We start from the raw sequence: 20,857 nt of genomic DNA on the forward strand, positions 1-20,857 counted from the left end.
AGACAGAAGCCCCAAATCCCTGTAAGTTGACCGTTTCTCCATTCCTAAGACGGCACTGTTATGAGTCTTTGTCTATTCATAAAGATTCTCCGCAGTGTGTACACAGCAGTAAATATAAAGATATTTACTCCCACCAAGCAACCATCGCTCACGCATTATGTAGCAAGATCTCGGTTTCCAAATCCAAGCACATCAAATATTAAAACTCATTTCTCTGGCTACAGAGTAGCTATAAATATGAAGAATGCGACACAAAATATTTTTTTCTGACTAGATGTGTCTCATTTTGCCACAGACCACTCAGATCAGCCTTTGACTCCAAGGGTGTGAGATTGGGGTGTTCTTTGTGTCACCCCTGAAACTCACGTCCCCTTCTTGCAGGTGCCACCCACCGTCCTTTGTCTGCAGAAGTGTTGGAAACAGAGCAGGGAATCCTGGCTGACCCCAGAGACCCTGGTGTCAGGGGCCTCCTGGGACTGGGGTCTGCACGTTTTTATTCAAGTTGTTCCTCATACTTCTCTCTGACTCTCAGATGCCCAGGTACCACTGGCACCCACCCATAGCAGGGTGTCTTTAACATCCTTCCAGGCAGTGCTGAGGTCAGTATTGAACAGGAAGACAGTAACCAAGCTTTCTGAAATTTCTGTGGAATGTGTTTTCCTCCACTGAGGGGACATTCCCACTTTCTCTAGACATTGGGTGTCCCATAAATTAACCTTGGGCTGTATTGAGCTGGCATGGGGGCCACAGGCTATGGCAGTGTTGCAAGGTTCTCTGCTTCTAAGGAGTGAACCGCAGGAGTTCCTACACGCCTATCTAATGTGATTACAACTCCCTGACTCCCTGAAGGTCCAATATTTTACCAGAGCTCAACATATCCAAGGGAACAGACACATAGACTCTCCTGCTTGTGCCAGCTGGTGAGCCAGACTCCAGAAGGTGGACAGCCAAAATGCATCTGGAACCTCTAGCAACAGCAAGAAAGGGCAGGAGGGACACTGACTACTCTCGGAAGAATGTGGTACCACTGTCACCTGAAGGGTCTCCAAAGTTGGGGAGGGAGGGTCTACAGAGAAAAGTAACTCCCCCAGGGGGACACAAAGATGGCCCCCTGATCCAAAACATTGGTTCTTTTCCTCCTGACACAGCCCATCCAAACTGCCTAAGGTTTGCCTAGCTAACCACCACCTGCACATGTCTCTGCTAGTGGCCTGGAGCTTATCCCTGGCTGCATGTCCCCTGGAGGAAATCGGTGGGCTGCTGGTCTGCATCTTCCACACAAGGAAGAAACCGCTGTGGGGAGTGAGCCCTCTACTCAGTGCAGGCAGCAGCCCATGGTGGCAGCTTTTCTTGGATGTGTGCTCACTTGGAGAACCATTGAGTCTGCTTTCTGATGGGACGAGAATTCAAGCATGAAGTATGGGCGGAACGCTGGGCTGGAGTGATGCTAAGCGGGCACAGTCTGATCAGAGGCCATCAGGAGGCGTGCAAATCGTATCAATGGCCTGCTCCAGAGGAGGTCCCGTGGAGGTCACGATGGGCGTGGAAGGGATGCTCAGCCCGTCAGTGGGTCCTTCAAGTCATCTCCTATGTGTGCTGAGTGTACATGTACATGTGATTGTGTGAGTTAAAGGCACATATGTGAGTGCAGGAACATGACTGCGAATTGTACGTGTGCGTAAATGTGATTGTGTTGATATGTGTGACTGTGGATTTGTGAGTTGTTTATGAGCGTTGAGCAAGTAATGCGTATGAGCACAAGTAGGTGAGTGTATACAGTGTGTGATGTAAGTGTTCCTGAGTGTGACTGTGAGAGTATGCGTATGAGGTTCTGCTCGCCCCAGGAAGCAGAGGTACAGCCCTACCCTCAGATGTTACCAGAGCATGTGTGTGGGACCAGGCTCTGTGTGTTGATCAGAGGACAGACCAAGCCTATACTGCCTGGTTCCTCACCAGGAAGAGAAGGCTGATGACTTTAGGAAGTGTGAAAGGAACACAGAGCAGGAGAAAATGACAACTTAGCTTCCATCTTCACCTATCTCAAGGAACAACCCCAGAACATAAAGGACTTTGCCTCCCTGGGCAGATGGCTTCCCGCACTTCCCTGGGGGGCCATGCGAGGGCTCTGTAACCCCACTTTGCAAACAGAGTGAAGCATTACAACATCCTGGCAACCCAGCACCCCAGCTACCCTAAAACCCTAATATCCAAATTTCTTCAGCATGCCAATATCACCAGCATCCTGGCATCCCCAGGATCTCAGCATCCCCCTTCTAACTTTTCAACATCTCCAGCATCCCAGTGTCTCCAGTATCCACCATCCCAGCACACAACAACCCTGATATCCAGTATCCCCAGCACCCAACACCTGGCACCCCAACATCCTGAGTACCTGGGGTGTCTCTAGCACTGGAAACTTCTCAGAATCCCCAGGAAATGGTCCAATGGCTTCTACCACCTTCTGCATTTCATCCTGGGTCTTCCTTCCTTGACCAGACTTGTCCCTTTTGTCTTTGGTATGTCAGCACCCCTTCACAAAGGAATATGTTCAAACGGGCCACAGAAACCTACTGCGCTCCCATTCCAGTCAGTCAGGTGACACACGGGGCACCCGTTAAACACGATATCACGTAATGGATGACATTTTAGCACTGCGCAAGCATATGTAAGGATTCTATGGAAAATGCTAAACGGCTTATTCATTAGCTAGCTGACATTTAGACTTTTCTTGGCTTCCTGTGTTTTCATCTGATGGCGTGCAACTGTCATTCCGTGCTTCCTGCTTCACCTCTGCATCCTCCAGTCACAGCGTGCAGGTGACCTGTGTCCATCCATCCTGCTCTTGTTCACGGAAGTGGCGATGCATCACCACCGGTCTTCCGCACCTTCTTCCACCTAAGCGTCGTCCATCTACTCAGCATCATTTACCAAGGACCCACGTGGCAGTCACCGCAGCTACGGCCACTTCAGATCAGGGATTCTTAGCCTCAGCACGGAGACACTCTGGACCACATAGTTCTTTGGAGAATGCCATGTGCATAACGGGATGTTGGATGGCATTGGCTGCCAGGAGTACTGCTTTTCCACCAGGGTTATAGCACCCCAAAATGCTTACAAACATGCATCCCTTGGGGTAGAACTGCAGTGGAGACCCCAGGTTATCTCCATATCTCTCATCTGTTTTTGTTTGTTTTAGACCATTTTAAGTTATTTTATTTTTAAAAATTATAATAATTACATCATTTCCTCCTTCCTTTTCTTCCTTCCTGATCCTCCCATTTACCCCACTTACCCCTCCTTGTTCTTTTCAGATTCATGGCCTCCCCCATTAATTGTTGTTACATGCTTATATGTACACACACACACACACACACACACAGAGAGAGAGAGAGAGAGAGAGAGAGAGAGAGAGAGAGAGAGAGAGAGAGAGAGTCATAAATACAACCTGCATAATGTTACTTATATGTTTTCAGGACTGAATAACCAATTGGTATACTCTTATGGGGAAGACTATATTTCTCCTGTTCTCAGCATTCCCTGACTGCCTATAGTTTTTTTTTTTGTGTAGAGTTGAGGCTTCATGAGTTACCCCACCCCACCCTCATCCGGCATACCATGTCTATTGATGTTGTCTTGCTCAGCTCCTGTTTATGCAGTCATGGTTGTGAGACTATAGGTGTAGCTTCTGACATTTGCTAGGAGACACACTCTCAAAACAAACCTCCTGGCCTGACTCTTATGATCTTTCTGGCCCCTCTTCCACAATGTCCCTTGAGCCTTAGGTGTGGGAGTCACTCTGTAGATTTATCTCTTGGAATTGGACTCCACAGCTCTGCGTTTCAACTGGTCGTGGCTTTCTGTAGTGGTCTTTGTCTGTTGCAAAGAGAAGTTTCCTTGATGGGGGGTAAGGATTACACTTACCTGTGGGTATAAAAACAAATATTTAGAAAGTAGTCAGGGATTTTGCTGGTTTAGTTAAATAGTGGTTATAGGTTCTTGTCTAAGATCCATGACTTTCTTAGCCTTGGGTAGTTAGCTAGGTTTCCAGTACCAGGCATGATTTGCCTCCTGTTGAGCAGGTCTGACATCCAATTAGACAGCCATTAGTTCCCATCAAGGTATGCATGCCTACTGCACCCTCAGGGTTACCAGAGCGTGCTGATCATTGTGGTTCATGGGCCTCACAGCTGGGTAGGATGCTAGTTGCTTCCTTCCTTTGGAAGCTTGCATGGTGCCTTCTGGTACCCTAAGAGGTGGTCCTCATGGAGGAGGTAGTGTGTTCAGTTCCAGCTCAGGGGCCTCTGGACCCGGTGTCTGAAGGGCGTGTGTTACCTTCAGCAACAGGGACTTACCTTTCTTGTCTGGCTTCCCATCTCTTTTAAGGGAGTAAGAACTTTTCCCCTTCCTCTTAGGTTTAGCATCTGGGGCCCTGGAAATGAAACCAACAAACAATAGAGTAATGGGATACACATTTTATTTGATGTTAATATTTTAATTTTTGTGTGTGCTTAAGGGTCTCCTGAGAAGAGAAAGGAACATGAGGCTGCAGCTGGAGATGTCCTAGTGCCTGCAGGCATCTCAACATAGGGGTGAAGTGTGGAAGCAGGAGACTCAGGAAAGGGGCCCTGGGGAGTAAGCACATGGGAAGAGGGAGGTTACTTAAGATAGTCTGTTGTCTGCTGTGTGGGAAGGTGAGACAGGAGTGGGTGGGGCTTACCTTGCACCCCTTTCCTAGTTTCCTTTTGTGCACCTTAATCCTCTAGCTATCTTGTCTTTCTGTCTGTCAGTGTGTCAAGGAATTTGCAGAGTTGTAGTGTCACAGGCCCCTGTGCATCTAAAATTTTTTCTCCATGGCTCAACTGCTCCCCACTTCCGTAATGTATTGATTTCTATTTCCTCTGACAAGAAACAACGGGGCTGCTGCCTCACACCCAATCTACACAGGTTCCTGCCAAATTCACTGAGTGTCACCAGTGTGATGGGGAGCATGTTTTCTGCAGCTCCAACAGGAGTCCCAACTTGCATTTGTTTGCACTAACCAGGGCGCCTTTCTCTGCGTGTCGGCTGTTGTCCTTTTCTGTCAGCCGGGCACTGTGTTCTATGGGTAATTTCCGTTAGGCGCCTGGCAAATTGAGAAGACTGTCAGAGACTTTAAAGGATAAGGAAACCACCACTTTGTGATATTAATTCAAAGTATGTCTCGTGCTTTGGTGTTATTTTCTTTGATTTTGCTTACTTTGATTTCTGTCAGCCAGAATTATAAAAATTAAATGTAGCTGAGGTGATCTGACTATTTCTGTCTCCCCAGAAAGACCTGCTTGGTTTCAACCCTCCAAGAAACTCCCTCTGCCCTCCCATAGTTCAGGGATTCCAAGGTCTTGGACAAATCAATTGATTTGGGAGTGAGGAATAAGACAAACTTGTTCCCCCACACACTGTCCTGGTGAGGACTGCTCTGGATTCTTCCCGAGTCTCTGTGTAAGACACACCACCATGCTGTAGTGTGCCCTGATTTCTTCTCTGCACTCTGTGTAAGGCTCACACACACTGTCTTTTGTATTCTGGTATTTTTCCTTCCTTGGTCTCTGTGCAAGGCTCACACATGCTGGCTTGTGTGCTATGGTCTGATTTCTTCCTGGGTCTCTGTTCAGGACTCACACGCGCTGGCTTGTGTATTCTGGTCTTGTTTCTTTCTTGGTTTCTGCAGGCCTCACACATGCCGTCTTGTGTATTCTGGTCTTGTTTCTTTCTTGATCTCTGCAGGCCTCACACATGCTGTCTTGTGTATTCTGGTCTTGTTTGCTCTGTGCAGGCCTCACACACACTGCCTTGTGTATTCTGGTTTGGTTTTTTCCTGCATCTCTGTGTGGAGCTCACACACACTGTTTTGTTGTTCCCATTTCCAATATGTTTCTGCATCTGCTTTGCCAGGCTGAGCCTGTGCTGTCTCTGTTCTTAGCATCTTTCAAGCCCATATTTGCATGTTTATGTAAATGCTGAGTCATCTGCTCTAGTTAAAATATATCTATAGAAAACACAAAACTCAAAACACTCCATGACATTTCCTTTAGGATGATAGAGACTCAATTATGGACTGACTGACCACTCTGACGTGGGGACTCCTGCTCCAGGACCCCATGTGGTGTTCCGTTTACCTTGCTTCCATGTACTTTGCTGATCTTGCACAGACTTTGAGGCTTGAGTTGGTACAGAAGCTTGTTCGCCCATTTCCTTTCAAGCCCCGCTTTTGAAATGTGCTCTTGCTGTGTTTCTGTGCCCTTGTGCTGGGTTCAGAGCCACGACTGTGCTCCTAGGGGTTTCCTGGATTCTACGAGATGAGGCTGCTGCTTTTCAATCTCATGTAGCACAGGTGTGTGTACATGTGTGCTTGCATGTGCATATACAGGTGCGCGCATACATAAGCACCAGTGTGTGTATCTCTAGTTGGGGGCCACCTTCAGGGTAGCACTTCCTCCCTGGGGAAGCAGCCAGGTGAGACAGTAGATCAGTGTCTGCGCAGGTCACTTGAGGCTGTACCCAAGTCTCATCAAAGGGAATGGGGGTGATGCCAGTGGAGCCCTGTTCCCCCCTTCTGTGCGCTCCCCTCTGGGTCCTGGTCTGCTTCCTGCAGGGAGCATCCATATGGGCTCATAACCTGACAGTCTGGTTCCACTATCAAAAGTGACTGGGTGGAAGCTACAGGGAAAGGGTGGGACCCAGTTGTGGCCAAGAGGTACTTTTTTGAGATGATCACAAGGGGGCTCTTCCATTAGTGCAGGGAGCTGGGTCCTCCATCCCTTCAGGGTCTCTTTAGCCTGGGAAACATTTGTGTTGGGTTTATGAGACATGTACAGGGTTTGAATGAGTGGGAGATGGGGGTTGATGTCTAATAGATACTCAGAAAATAAACTCCAGTGACTTGGAATATTTTTCTACAAGATGGCCTTGCCCCTTGGTCTTCTGACTACAGAGGCTCCAGTGGGTTGCCTGCATGCTCATGGTATTCTGAGTGACTAACCTTCAGGAAGACAGAGCCCTGACCAACAACCGCCCACCTCTTCAGGCCATTCCAGGAGGAATTCCAGGAGGCACAGGCCTTATGCTATTCTTGGGTACCCAGCACAGGATCTCACAGCCTAGGAACTGAGGTCAGTTCCTGTGTTCCTAGCATCAGGGCCCAGCAGGCAGCTGTTTAAATGCAGTTCCAGGTGGCTGTGACAGGATGCCCTGATCTGAGAGGAAGATGTCACAATTCTACCTCCTAAGCAGGAAGAGACTAAAAGTGAGACATGGATCATCACCTCACCACCTGATGACAGGCAAGCAAAGGCCATGCTGAACTTTCATGCTTGGGGCAGTGGACCCTTAGACACTTAGTTATCATCAGCCTCAGCGGGGGCCACTTGGAAAGTGATGGAGAGGCTCCTGTGCTGCTCACACTCCTCAACCCCAGAGAATATGTAGCGAGTCTTAGGGGCTTCTTTTGAAGACGTAACCTCAACTGGACATTGAGGGAGAATGGCAAGGGGCAAATCTGTCCCTGTAAGCCTGGCCCAGGGTGCTCCTTGAATACACAGCCTGGAGGAGGCAGTAGCTAGACTGCCTTTGGAGCTTATATGTCCTAGCCTAGGGGCTGCCCTGGCCTTGCCTCTGACATCATGGGACTGGGACTGGAAATGTATAGCTGTTCCAACAGCAGTGGACAATTAAACCCTTCAAGGAAGCATCTTTTGCAACTCCATTAGCTGTGCCACTTGCTTGTTTGTTTCTTCAGAGGACAGTTACCTTCTTGGTGTGCCCTGGATCCTCAGCCCTCAGGGAAATCTTGCCCTTTGAATCTTCTAGCTTTGTGGCAAAGGCAGGCTGGCATCATCCACACCTCCATATACAAGGATCTCACCCTTATGTCACCTCTGAGGACTATCCAAGTTTAGGAGGTGAGATCAGGGCTGTGAATGGTACTAGCTCTTACATCTTTAATTAATCCATTTCTATTAATCTGTGTATCACCATGAAGCTGTGGTTTACAGGTAAGGGTCTGAGTCTTCTTCCTTCTGCAGCTACATGGCATCTCCTTGACTCCGCCTACTCTCTCTATATATCTCTGTTTGGATTTCCCACCTGACTTTACTCTGCTAAGCCATTGACCAAAACAGCTTTATGCACTAACCAATAAAAGCATCACCTATACAGAAGGACGTCCCACATCATTGGGGGCACTTGCCTCATGGAGAGGGGGCTTCCTATGGAACTAAGGGTGACTCTCCAATGAATCATGGTCAAGTGTGTGGTGGCACCCATGAAGACTTGGAACACCCAGTAGGGATGGACCATGTCTCTCTTGGGACTCTGGAGTGTGGAGGGTGCACCCAGGTGTGGCAGGGTAGACAGGTAACTCCTGGGTCAGTTAGGTTCTTAGAAGAAGTGAAAATCAAGGTGACCCCCTCTGTTGTCTGAGGTTTCTGTACTGCCCGGTTCTGGCAATTAAGTCCCAAAGAAATCACACAGAGGTCTACATTAGTTATAAACTGATTGGCCCATTAACTTAGGCTTCTTATTAACTCTTTTAACTTATATTAGCCCATTATTCTTGTCTATGTTAGCCATGTGGCTCGGTACCTTTTTTGACGAGGCAGTCACATCCTGCTTCTTTTGTGGCTGGGTCATGACTGCATACTAGGACGTCCTTCTTCCCAGAATTCTCCTGTTCTCCTTGACCCACCTCTACTTCCTGTCTGGTTGTCCTGCCTATACTTCCCGCCTGGCTACTGGCCAATCAGTATTTATTTAAAATATAATTGACAGGATACAGACCATTTTCCCACAGTACCCCTCCCTATAGGGCTAGTGTCTTCTTAAGGCTAGGTCAAGTGAAGTAGGTATTTTTAATTCACAGTGTGAATAGTCTGAGTCAGAACCTCCCTGCTTAGTGATCGTGGGGTCAGGTGAAGCCATGCCTGACCCAAACCCAGGAAGGACTGGGTAATGCACCATCTGACTGTAGCCACGATGCCCATGGTGGGTACAGCCACACAGTTCATCTATGTCTCTCACAGGGCTGCTATATGGGATGAAGAGAGCATGGGCAGAATGTACCTAGAGTTTGGGGTTGGGGTTAGGTGGGGGAATGGGAGCAGAGCTCCTGATACACAGTTCCTACAGGTTCTGTCACATATATATCCTCGTTCTTAGTAGAAGCTCTTCCCATCTAATCATCCAGCCTGGGCCTCTGAACTTTTCTCGTAGGCAGCAAGGCCTCCAAGAGCTCACTGGGGTTTGGTTCCCTACATCGTTAGCATCAATAGCATTAACATCACTGTCTCCTGCTGCAGGCAAGGGTCAGGCGTGTGCCGGATGCTAAGGACGATGTCTTGTCAAGGGAACTCTGCTCCTTCGTGCAGGTCTGGAGGCCCGGACCTGAGCCACACTCCTTGGTACACCACACACATGCCTTAAAGTCCTCACTCATGAGTCCAGATGTGGGTCTAGCAGTGACATTATCAGTATCTACAAGCAAAAGCAAAGGCAGCCAGAACCCGTGCTGCCCAGAGGATGGGGAGAAGTGTCAGGGGACAGCCCACAGCTCAAATCTAGGACTTTTATACTTATACTTTAAAAGGGTAGAAAAGATGGTTTTGCTAGTTAATGATATCAGCAAATGTCTTGGAAAATCTGGAAATGTTTTGACTGAGGTTGGCTTTAGTTCCATTTCTAAGGGCTTTGAGTAAGAACAAAAGGCTGAAATGATAGCATGCCAGAAATGTCACACTTCCTGCACAACCAAAACCAGGCCTTAAGGACGGTTTCTAGGCAAAGTTCTCCCATCCTTGGCTTTGGTTTGAGAGTTCTGTATCACCCCTTCTCCTGAGTATGCTGCAAAAATGTGCAAGCATGCCTATGCAAGTGTAGGTACATGCATGGTGTATGAGTATGGATGTGGTGTGTGTGTGTGAGCACGTGTGCACAAATGTGAGCATGTGTATATGCAAGTTTGTGAACATGTGGGTGCTGACCATGTATGAGTTTATGTGACCACATATGTGAATGTGATGGACAGTTTCAGTTGTCACCTGATGCAACCTAGAATCCCTGGGAAGGGAATCTCAGTGAGGCATTATCTAGATCATGTTGGCTTAAGGGCACATCTGTGGGAATATCTTGATTGTATGAACTGAGATGGGAAGACCCTTCTACTGTGGGTGGCATCAATCCCTAGGAAGAAGATCCGGGACTATGGAAGAGTGGAGCGAGTGAACCGAGCACCAGCAAGCACGTATGTATCAATTCACTGCTTTTTGCTCTTGGCTATCAGTGTGGCAGGACCAGCTGCTTCACGTCTCTGCCACCTTGGCTTTCCACATGGCAGATGGTAACCCAGAAATGCGAGCCTATTTGGGTTTATTTAACCCTTTCTCCCTCAAGCTGCTTCTGTCAACAGCAAAGGAAATGAAACCAAGACAGCAAACGTGGATGTGGTGCACACAAGTGTACAGAAGTGCATACCTTGTGGGTGTGACTACATACCAGTGTGCGTAAGTGTGTGTGTGAGTGTATGTGAGTAGGTGAGTGGTGTACATATGTATGAATGAGTGTATGTACACTGGGGTACATGAACACGAGGGTATAAATGTAGGCATGTTTAGGGGCTATGAGTGTGGAGTACCTGTGACCGTGTGGTATGTAATACGAGTGTGGGGTGTGAGCGTTTGTGTGCACATATGTGTTCTAGTGCATGTGAGATTTCCACTTCTTTGTATACACATACCGAGACAGATACTCTGTGTTCACACCTCCTTAGTTAATGTTACTTGAGGTGGCCCTGTCACGGACAAGTGCCTGGCACATCAGCTCCAAGCCAGGCAGGGGCCTTCCGAGGAGCTGACACCAGTCCTCTGGAGAGCACCTGGGTGGTACTGGAAGGATGTTGTGCCTATGAATCTTCTCTCCAATGGCCTGGAAAATGGAAGGGGCTCCTGTGTCCATCTGAAACAATGACGTCATGAGGGTCTTGGGAAGAAGGTGTCTTCCTGACAGCCTTATTATGGCAAGCCGGGAGAACCTTTCACTATTTGCTTAAATATTCATAGAAGTATGAAAATTTAAGCATTAGTAATTTGTTCTGTATTCATTATTTATTAAGCTTATTTTTCCTTTTGGCAAGACGATCCTGATCTTTTCCCAGAAAACAATGGGCAAGACAAACAGCCCTGGTATCTCGAGCCACTGAAATTAAATTTTAAATGATTTCCCTGTCTAATGTGAAGACAAAATAAAGATGTTTACAAATGCAGATGGGCTGGAAGGTGGTCGAGCGCCTCCTCTCACGAAGGTAAATTTCATTCCGATAACTCCCGGGATTGAGTCTGGGGCTGATTTAAACCTGGATTGTATCTTCACTTCCCCGGGGATTTCCCGAAGCCTGCTAATTGCACATCTCTTTCTGCTGCTCTGGTGGGGTGTATGCAGGGAGAGACAGCTCTGTCACCTTTGGAGGACCCGAGGAAGCCTCGCATAGATGGACGGACATGGCCCCAGGACGGCTGATTGAGGAGCTCACTGCACCAGCTGGACCAGCTGCATTGGAGAGCTGCCATAGCTCCCTGGATAGACTCTCCATCATCAGGAGGAATGGCCATGGGAACCTATGGGCTCTGGTTTCCCGGGCCCCCCAATCCAGGTGCCTGAAGTTTAAAATCCCAGGTCAGCAGAGCGGCACCACTGGAACGCTCCAGAAAAGGCAGTCTCTCTCTTGAAGTCTTTGTTCCATCTTCCAGTGTGTCTGTTTGGTTTCACACACCTCTCACAAAGACACCAGCCATCCCACCTAGGGCCAACCCTAAATCCAAACCGCTCTCACCTGAGCTGCTCTCTGAGCAGGTCACAGCACAGAGCAGGAGCTAGAACGCCAACCCCACCTCCTGCAGCATGGTACAACTCGCCCTCCCAGGGATCGTGCACTTGCAAAAGTGGGCTTTAGAACTGCTAAGGGCTTCGTCTGGGCTTCATTTCAAGATTTGGATAAAAAGGAGACCTGACTGCAAGACAACACAAACATAAACAAGATGCTGGTGTAAACAGGTCCCCAGCAATGCCAACCATTTAGGCTTGCTGGCACAGGTGGGAGAAGGCAGGGGAGTAGCCTGTCCCAGCCTTTCATGGAGCTCATTCAGCCTCAGGAACCAACCCTCCATGACAATTCTGCACTCTGAGTCTGCGTTGAAGAAACTTCTCCCAACAGAATCAGAAGGAGTCCTAGCCTCAGGTTCTACAAGCAACACCTCTACACCATTATTATAATCGTCTTTCTGCACTCTCCTCTCATCCCAGGAACCTGTAACCCAACTCCGCAAGTCTGGCATCAGGGCTAAGCCAGCTACTCATAATTTTTACAGATGTAGAGAGACAATTTGACAAGAAGTAAGAAGGGGACACGAGACAACAGAAGTAGTTGCTAATTGTGATTATACTATGAAACTTCCCCCTAAAGAGCCTGAAACCAACCCTTGCACGAGACCCAGTGTAGCCAGAGGCTCAGAGATCGCAGCTCCCTTGTCCCGATCTGCAGTGTCTGGGATAAGACAGATGCTGCTCACACAGTCCAAGGACTGGGATTTTAGACTCACAGAGAGCTGCACAGAGGACCTCACGGCCCACCAAGCACTCCTGCTCAGGAAGGACTCCTGAGATGACTTCTTAAAACTTACTGGTTTGTCCCCATAGCCCACCTCGCAAGTGCGTGTGTGCATGCGTGCACGCACACATAGGTGCGTGTTTGAGATCAGGCTGGTATCTGAACACACTATGCCAATCTGCCGCTAAATACTTCATGGCTACATGTCCAAACAGGGACATATTTTTTCATAACCAAAGTATACTTATCAAAACGAGGCAAATTAACACCAGAAAAAATAACTACTGCAAGATAATTCAGATGCCAACAGATGTCAAAATGTTCTTGCCTTTCCCTATATCTGTGTCTAATCAGGATCACGTGACTGATTTGTTTTCATATCCCTAATTTTGAACCGTGGACTTTCTTTTTAGCCCTGCTTTGTATTACTGGAGTTTGAGAGCTTTGCAGAGTTCAGGCCAACTATTTTGTGAGGGACACGAGTGTGAGCTGACATGCAGACTTTCCATCTCATCAGAGTTGGGGCTAAGTCGTGCTTTTCATGAAATCTTCCAATTTTTAAAACTTGCAATAGAGTAATTTAACATGCCCTCTGACTTCTCTTGATCGTACTTATCTTTTTAAATAATTAAATTTTGGGGCTGGAGAGCCACCCACTGGTTGCTTTTTCAGAGGACCTGAATTCGGGTCCTAGAACTCACATGGTGTTCTCAACTGTCTAACTCCAGTGCCAAGGATCCATGGCCTTTTTCTAGCCTCCTTGGGCATCGGGCATGCACACGGTGCACGTGCATACTTACAGGCGTGTGTCCATATGCACAAAAATAATTAATAAATATATTTAGGGGGCTGAGGACAGCTCAGTGGGTAAGGGCACTTGCTGTCAAGCCTGGAAGTGTAAGAATGATCTCTGGAATCCACGTGTGGAAGGAGAGAACCAATTCCCACAGGTTGTCCTCTGACCTCTACACATGTTCTGTGGCACACGCATAAGTATGAAAACAAAATTAAAGTAAAAAGATAATTTAAATTTGAATCAGTCTAGTTCCTTTTTCTCTGTTTCCTACAGTGTTGAGTTCTCGTCTTATTTTCAGTGGTTCCTTCATTCTGCTCATCTGTCTAAATGACTCCTGGGAGATCACGAGCTTGGCTGCACAGTTTTGGTGACTGAGTGACCGTTAGGGCTGCACAGACAGCTAGGACAAGCAGGATTCCTCGAGTGTCCATGAGAGTGTTTCTGGAAGAGACCAGCAGTTGAACGAGTGAGCGAGTGAAGATGTGCTTTCACCAGTGTGGCTGGGCATTACCCACACGGCAGAGCCTCTGAACCGGACCGAAAGGCAGAGGCGCACACAGCCTCCTTTGAGCTGGAAAACCCGTTTCCTCAGGTATCAGCATTTGGGTTCTCAGCCCCTTGAACTTGAACTAAATTACCATCTGCTCTACTTACCTTTTATCTATCACCTCTCTATTAATTAACCTATCATCTATCTATGATGATAGATGATACCATCTATCAGCTACACCTACTATCTAGATGTCTATCTACCTGTTGGTTTGTCTCATCTATCTCTATCTACCGATCTATCATCTGCCTGCCTATTTATCATCCATCCATCTATCCTATCTATCTATCCATCTATCTATCTATCTATCTATCTATCTATCTATCTATCTATCTATCTATCTCTGTCTGTCTGTCTGTCTATCTATCTATCATCTATCTATCTATTCATCTATATATCTATTTACCTATCATCAGTTATCTATGTATACCTATTTCCTATCAGTCTACCCGCCTATCCATCCATCTATCCAGTAATCAGCTTTCTCTGTAGCACTTTGCCTAAATTAAATGGTTTTGAATTTTCATTCCTTAAAATCATCCAAGATGACACATACGAGAATTTTGAATGTTCACTATCAATTTGAAATATTTATAACTTTTTTTTTAAATTTTATTTGACCCACAGGCTATTCCAAAGTGTGTCGCCTAATTGCCAAATGTCTGGCAGGCAGAAGATTTTCCTAGATATTCTCCTGGCACCATTTTAAATTTAATTCTACTGTGATTAGAGAACATTCAATACTGTTTCAATGTCTCGAAATTTATTAAAATCTTATTTTGGCGAAACATAGCAGCTGTGTGGGCACATGTTCCACATGCGCCTAAGATGACACAGTTTGAAGGAACCATGAGTGTCCTGTGGGAGCCACGGGGCCATGTGGATGGGAGTGTTAATTCCCTGCTCCCATCTAAGCTGCTCGTTCTATCGATCAGGAGAGAGGCTGGACAGAATGTCCCATCAAGACTGCAAATTCCCATACTTCTTTTTAACTCTCAGTTTTTGCTTTATTTTTATAAACCATTTGGGCTTACATTTCAAGTGTTTCTGATAGGGGTATATACATTTATGGTTTGTATGTCTTATTGATGAACTGACCCTTTGTCTCTATATTTTCTAAAATCTGTTTTGTCTGATATTGAGTAATTAATTTTAATTTACCGTAGATTACTCTTTTGTTCATTATTGGCATTTTTGTCTTTTTTCTCCAAACTGTATTTAAAATACAGCCCAAGGGTTGAAAAGATTGTAAAAGAACATTTATAAACAATATTTGGGAATATGGGCGCAGTTATTTCTCTCCAAACTGCTTCATGCTGAATGGGGGCGCTGTTAATCAGATCTTTTATGGTATAACCTGTGTGCCAGGTTCATCTCAGTCATCAGTTGGGTAAAGTAATTTTCTGAAGGTGTTCATAGCAACCTTTCAGGAGGGCGTGGTCTATCATACCATATTGGGATAGAAGCAATCCACAGAGTCTCATTTTCTGTAAAAACAAAAGAAGAATCTCTTTTCCAAAGTATCATATCCTTAGATCCAAATTCTGAAGTCAAGGTATTTTCAAGATATCTTTCTTGGATTAGTTCAGCAGCATTTACAAACAAATATCTTTTAGGAGCTGTTGCTCCTTCCTCAGCATTCAAACAATTCAAAAAGAGCATAATAGCATACAGTATCAAGATTTTCTGTGTATTTTCCATCTTTTACATTTAAAGGGGGATATGATATGGAGATGAATAATTTGCATTGATATGGATTTTGCTTTAGTGATTTAAATTTAAGGTAAATTTTGTTATATGTATGTGTATTTCTGATACTGATTAATGTATTGTGATTGTGTAGTTCATTTAAAAATGTAATGTATATAGGTTGTTAATGGATAGTTATCAATAATAGTAAAACTTGTAGTTATGTTAGTTAGATTTTCTAACTATATAGAGATATATTTAAGTTACATAGGCATTCTTCATATCTTTCAAAGACTACAGAATATCGCATTTTAGATGTTTTAAAACTTAAGGCTTTTCATGACAATGAGACACGTCAGCTCCTGGCAGCACCAATCTACTTCAAGAGGAAGATGGGCATCGAAAAGGATCCTTATGGAGTTTAATAGCCACTTGGGCAAGAAACTGCTCTTGCCTGGACTGTTGGCATAAACTGGACACGAAGAACCCACAGAGAGAGGACTAAATGTGAGATGATTCTTTGGGACTCCTGATTCATAAAAGAGTCTACAAGACATTCTGTAGGACACAGCAGATACTGACTGAACTGCCTTTGAAATTTCCTGCTTCATGGAAACGTCTGCTGGAAACTATGGGCCTGTAGGCTGAAGATGGATGCCCCAACAGTACAAAAGAACTTTGGGTGACTGTCCAGGCGGCGAGATGTCTCTGTCATTTCTAGAGTTTTGGAAGTAGCTTACTTCTTGTTTACCTAGGTAATATTATATCCTTCTGGAGTCTTTGATGGAGTTGAAGAATGGATAGATAATTAAAGTTTTCCTTTGTTATGATAAAAGATAAAATGGATATAATATTGTAACTAATTCTTACTTGATAACTATTTTGTTATATGTAATTTTACTATGTTAAAGTTAAAGCCTTTCTTTTATTGTTTAAACAGAAAAAGGGGAAATGATGTGGGAGAGTCTTCTGTTTGAGTTGATTTCATTGGCTAATAAAGAAACTGCCTGGCCCATTTGATAGACCGCCCCTTAGGTGGGTGGAGTAGACAGAACAGGAAGAGGAAGTGAGGTAGAAGGATCAATGAGATGCCACGCCTCTCTTAGGTTAGGCAGACCGCTGTGCCTCTCCTCAGAGAGAGAAGCCAGACGCGATGAAGCTCCAGCCCAAGATGGACGTACGCTAGAATCTACCTGGTAAGGTACCACTTTGTGGTGCTATACAGATTATTAGATATGGGTTAGTCAAGATGTGAGTAAGAGGCTGGAAGTAATGGGCCAGGCAGTATTTAAAAGAATACAATTTGTGAGTTGTGATTTCGGGGCATAAGCTAGCTGGTGGCTGGGAGCCTGGCGGCGGGAAGCCGGCCCGCAGCCCCTCCACTACAAAAGATAACTCAGCCTTAAAGAGCCTGGACTGCTCATATGGAAGACCCAAGCTTGTGCCCAGCGTTCAAATTGAGGGGCTCGCAACCACCTGCGATTCCAGTTCCAGAAGAGGGGATCTAATGGCCTTAGAAGACAGCTACACACACTGCACCCCCCACACATAGCATGACCCCCCCACACATAAATGAAAATAATAAAAAGGAATCTTTAAAATATAACCTCTTACATTATGAAGTAGCATTTTCCTTTTAACTTTTTATTTATTTGTTTTTTATTTATTATGTATACAATATTCTGTCTACATGTATGCCTGCAGGCCAGAAGAGGGCACCAGACCCATTACAGATGGTTGTGAGCCACCATGTGGTTGCTGGGAATTGAACTCAGGACCTTTGGAAGAGCAGGCAATGCTCTTAACCTCTGAGCCATCTCTCCAGCCCCTCCCTTTTAACTTTTATCTGTTTGTTTAGTATTTTGACACCTCTGGGGATTGAGTCTACATCCTCATGAATGCCAGGCAAGCGCCCAACCTGACCTACATCCTGAGCCCTCCAGCCAACAACCCAGCCTTTACAGAGAATTCCATCTGTCTATAGCTACTGGAGCTACTGCAATGGCCGCTCCGTGGCTGCTGCCTGCTTTCTTCTTTCTTTTTTTTCCTCTTTTCTTTCTTCTTTATCTTTGCCTCTTGATTTTCTGCTCCTTCCCTCTCTCTAAAAGTCAGTTAATATATTTTAACTCTCCTAGCTACGCTTTTCCTCTGCCTCTTTACACAGTTATTTTAATGCCTACTCGCCGAGTTAGGAAGCAAGCCTTTGACTTTTCTCTGCCTTAGGATAAACACTGATCCATTTCCCCTAATGCAGTGCAACCCCAAGCACTGCCTCTTCTTCTCATATTTTAAATCTGTATATTTAGTAAACTCCAAAGCAATGTTTTCCTCTTTATGTTAAACAGTCACATAATTTTGAAATAACCAGACAGCAAAGGAATATAGTCCTTCACATTTCGTTACATGCATATAGCCTCTGGAACGCTTCTGATTGACTATAGATGCAGTTTCTATTTTTAAAAGTATTTTCTTACCCAAAGATGTATATATATATATATATATATATATATATATATATGCAGATAAAAATCACGAATAAAAATTCTGGGTTTCAAAGTGTTATTTCTGCTGTCTGTTTCCCCTGAAGTCAGCCAACACCAGTGCAATTCTTTCTCCTCTGACTGCTCGAAGGGTTTTAACTGATGGTGCTGTGACCTGGTGTGATTTTTTTCTGCTTTGTTGGACTTCATGAATCTATAAACATGTTTTCATCTTGGCCAAGTTTTTCCTGGTGTCTTTCTTGTGTCCTTCTGGAACTCCAGGTTTGTGTGCAGTGGGCCACTTCCTCTCTTCTATTACTTTCAAAATTCTCTCTCTCTCTCTCTCTCTCTCTCTCTCTCTCTCTCTCTCTCTCTCTCTCTCAGAGTGGATGATTTCTTCCAGTGTAGAGATTCAGGCCTGCTGACCAGTCGCTGGGGCTGCAGGCATGAATGGGGCTGAGCTGGAGTTGGGGCTCTGTGTTCACGGAGATGACATAGAGCCCCACTCTAGACAGGCTCATTCATGGGAACTATGGGAAAGCCATTCACCTTCCTCCTGAGGCCAAGTTTCTCTGCTACAGAAGCACAGATTGTGGCCTGTTAGTTCACCCAGCAACCAAGGAGCGGGAGCAGGAGCCTCAAACCATTCTGCACGCTGCATGGGACTCCAAGCATACACTGTCCCCGGCTTCAGCCCAAGGTGTTGGGACACCTTTATCAAAGGGAGGTGGCTCACCCAGCCCTTGAGACAGGGTCTGGGCACCCTCAAATCAGGACCCTGGTAGTTGACAGCATGCTCTGCAACCTCCCTATGGCAGGATGGTATCACGGTGCTCACTTTCCTGACAGTTTCCTGATCCTCAGAGAGAAACAATCAATTCCATCGTATACAAAGCTTCAGGCTCAGGATACACACCGCCACCAGCTGTGCTAGGAGCTGCAGGCTAAGTACTTAGCCTATTCTGTTCAGGTCTCTCCCTTGTGCCCCACTTAAGTGAGTGTCCCTTGTCCCAGGTTACTCCTGGGTTCTGGTGCTGTGGGTGGGTCCATACCTGCAGTGAATACTGATGACCATCAGGTGGCAACAAAGGAAAGCCGCAAATGGTCTGTGCTGCTCTGGCATCTGCAGTCCTTCCTTCCTCTTCCTTTCCTCTGTTTCTTTCCTTCTTTCCATCCATCCTCCTTCTATCTCGGTTTATCTGCTTCTGCCTTCCTGCTTCCCTCCCTCCTTCCCTCCTTCTCTTGCTTCCTTCCTTCTTCCTTCCCGCCCTTCCTCTCCCTGCCCCCCAATCCTTCCCTTTCTTCCTTCCTATTTTTGAGGGTTTACTTAGAATATATCCTGCTTTTAGTTACATAATGCCCCCCCCACGCCCCGCAGCTGGACAGATCTGTGTAAAAATAACACTTGTCAGGCGTGATTACCTTCCTGTCCTCTGAGCTGAGTTGCCTCACCTCCCTGCAGAGCTATTTAAAGCCAGGCAAGAGGCAGCCCTTCACCCATAGGCTTCGAGGCTACAGAAGGCCTTGGGCAGGGGGGCACAGGGACACCTTCACCTGGCCACATGGCTCTGGCTGTCATGCAAGAGGAAGCCCCTGGGAAGAAAGGTAGTGTTTAGACTCAAGCAGAACAAGACACAAGCGGGCTTGCACGCTTTCAACGCCAGCGAGTCTGGGAGACAAGGAGAACTAGGCCTGGGGGAGGTGCTAGGGGTGGGGCTGAAAACCCAAGTGTAGACATGTCTGCCAAGTATAAGGGTCGCAAGAGCATGGCAAAGGGACCTCTGTTCTGCTGTAAAGAGCTGGACACTCAAGCAAGGATGAGCAGGCCATCTCCTGAACCAGGCAAGACTTCAGGTAGAGGGATGGGACACCCACCAAGTCACATAACCTTTGACCTACATACAGTCTGTCCTGTCTAGGGACTTACCGGGGTAAGGGTGACCTAGAGATTGAGGTAGTGGTCAACCAAAGACTAGTCTAGCCTAAAACCCATGCCAGGAGAGTCAGTCCACCCCTGGCCAAGCCTGAAGCACCAGAACCCACAGGCTTGGTGACCCGGAAATTGAGGATGGAACCAAACATGACTGGAGAAAAAAAAATGTCAGTGTGATGATGCCTAATGATATTCTGCTGTCCTCATAGATCGGTAACTAGCCCAGTTGTTGTCAGAGGGCCTAGATCCAGAAACTGATGGAAACAGATGCAGACCCTCAGCCAAACATTAGACAGAGTTTGGGGAATCCTGCAAAAGAGGAGGAGAAAGGATGGTAGGAGCCAGAGGGGTCAAGGACACTACAAGAAAACTCACAGAATCAACTAACCTGGGCTCACAGAGACTGAACTGAGAACCAGGGAGCCTGCATGGGACTGACCTAGGCTATATGTTACAGTTCTGCAGCTTGGTCCTCTTGTGGAACTCCTAACAGTGAGAGCAGGGGCTGTCTCTGATTCTTTCGCTGGCTTTTGGGAGCCTAGTCCTCATGCTGGGTCACCTTGCACAGCCGTAATACATGGGGAGGTGCTTAGTCTGACTGCAGCTTGATACACCCGGTTTTGTTGATATCCACGGGAGGCCTGCTCTTTTCTGAACAGAAATGGAGGGGGATGGATTGGGGGTGGAGAGTAGAAAGGATTGGGGGGCTGGACTTGAAGAAGTGGAGGGAAGGGAAATGGCATGTGCAGCAGGGACCTCTACCCAGCGATAGCATCGC

The sequence above is a fragment of the Arvicola amphibius genome, chromosome 1 (genome assembly GCF_903992535.2).
Source record: "Arvicola amphibius chromosome 1, mArvAmp1.2, whole genome shotgun sequence".
Taxonomy (NCBI): Eukaryota; Metazoa; Chordata; class Mammalia; order Rodentia; family Cricetidae; genus Arvicola; species Arvicola amphibius.